We start from the raw sequence: 1,895 nt of genomic DNA on the forward strand, positions 1-1,895 counted from the left end.
GGTATTCTTTGCCTTGAGCCAAGATCCATCTGACAGCAGCTATGGTATCCCTTGTTCCATGTCCTCTTCTGAATCCAGCTTGCACCTCTGGAAGTTCTCTGTCAATATACTGCTGCAACCATTTTTGCAAACCGTTTTTGTGTCTTTTTGCTTATTTTGGAAGCTGCATTTGACTTGGCATCATCTCCAGTTGTAATGGTCTGTGGAGTTGCCTGCTGATCTTGGAATTTTTGCAGCCTGTGAGCCAACAATCTGCCATTTTACTTGCTGGTATTGGATTCATCAGCTCCTGAAGCCAGCAGCCTGCTATACTGCCTGCGAATCTTGAGTTCATCAGTCCCTGCAGCTTCATGAGTCAGGAGAAGCCTTCAGCTTGACGTTTGATCCATAGACTTGCCAGTCCCTACAACTGTGTGGGAAAACTGATGATAGATTCAAATCAATGGACTATTTTTACCAGGAAGAAAACTACCTGCAACAAATACTGAGGAACTGCATGTCTACAATCATGAACAATCATCACTGGATTTTGGAAAAGCCCTCCAGATGGCTGACTGAGTCCAGAAAAGGCTTCAGATTGATCCAAGAACTTTGGACTTGCCAGCTTCTATAAGTGTAAGAATGGCAGCAACAGCCAACAACCTTGATCATCCCCCGAGAGACTGGCCTCAAACCTGAACTATAGTTAAGACTCCCCCCCACCCCACCCGCCTTGAGGTTTGAGGCTTTCGGGAATGATAACACCTCCTCGATCAGAGAAATCAAATCAAGCCACCTTCTAACCTTGCCTACCTTCTTGGAGTCCCAAGGTGGTACATACAATTGATGCACTTGGCTGCCAGCTGAAAGATTGGTGGTTCAAGGCCACCCAGAGACACCTGGGAAGACTGAAAAATCAATCACTGAACCCCTCATGGGGTGCAAGTCTGCCCTGACACACACAGGGTGCTGTGAGTCGAGGTCAGTTCCATGGCCACTGGTCTGCCTACCTTCCTCCTCCTCTCCTTCCCAGTTTACCAGAAGGCCTAAAGACCTGCCCAATACCTGCCACTCACCCTGGGCTCTGCATGGCAACCCTTCCCGTCCCAACAGGGACCTCACTGCCCTAGGTATTTCCTCTGTCCCACTCCTGCAACAAGGGGTATTGTTACTCTAATATCCTACACCCGCTTGGTGAATGGAGGTTCAGTCTTCCCCCACTCCCACCCACCTTCTGGTCCTGCAGGTTTTAGTTTTAAGCTTTTTTCTTTTCCCTGTTCCTGGTTGCATTTTTTTTTCCCCCTCATGGTTAATCCTGTTCCTTGTTTTTCTTTTTGCATTTTTCCCATTTTTTTTTATTCATTATTCCCCTTCTTTGCCTTTTTCTCTTATTGCCCTATCCCCAGATATTGCAGGTTTTCTTGTTTATTTTTTGCTGACCTTCTTGTTTGTCTGGAGGGGGCAGCCATTTTGATTGTTTACACATGGCAGGCATATTGGATATTTAAAGTGACCAAGAGTACAGCCATTTTGAATGTTTACAAGCGGCAACCATTTCGGATTTTAAAGTGATAGCATTCTCATTGGGATTCCAGGGACCTAAGAACAGGCAGTGAGGTGGGAAGCAGAGAGAGGACAAAAAAAGGCAAAGGGGACCAGAGCAGATGAAGGAGTCAGCCACAGGGACCCAGGTGAAGAGAGGGAACCCAGGCCACACCCTGCAAGGAGTGAGGTGGGAAGGCAGGGAGAGGACAAAAAAAGACAAAAGGGACTGGAACAGATCAAGGAGTTAGCCACAGAGATCCAGGTAAGGGTGGTTGGAGGGGTTTCCAACAGCTAAGGGAGACAAGAGAAGAGTGTTCAGCCAGGGGGCAGTTTAAGCATAGGCACTGAAACAAGGCGGGCTTGTGCTTACT

The sequence above is a fragment of the Orycteropus afer genome, unplaced genomic scaffold (assembly GCF_000298275.1).
Source record: "Orycteropus afer afer isolate SDZICR_OR568_19922 unplaced genomic scaffold, OryAfe1.0 scaffold00081, whole genome shotgun sequence".
NCBI classification, from domain to species: Eukaryota; Metazoa; Chordata; class Mammalia; order Tubulidentata; family Orycteropodidae; genus Orycteropus; species Orycteropus afer.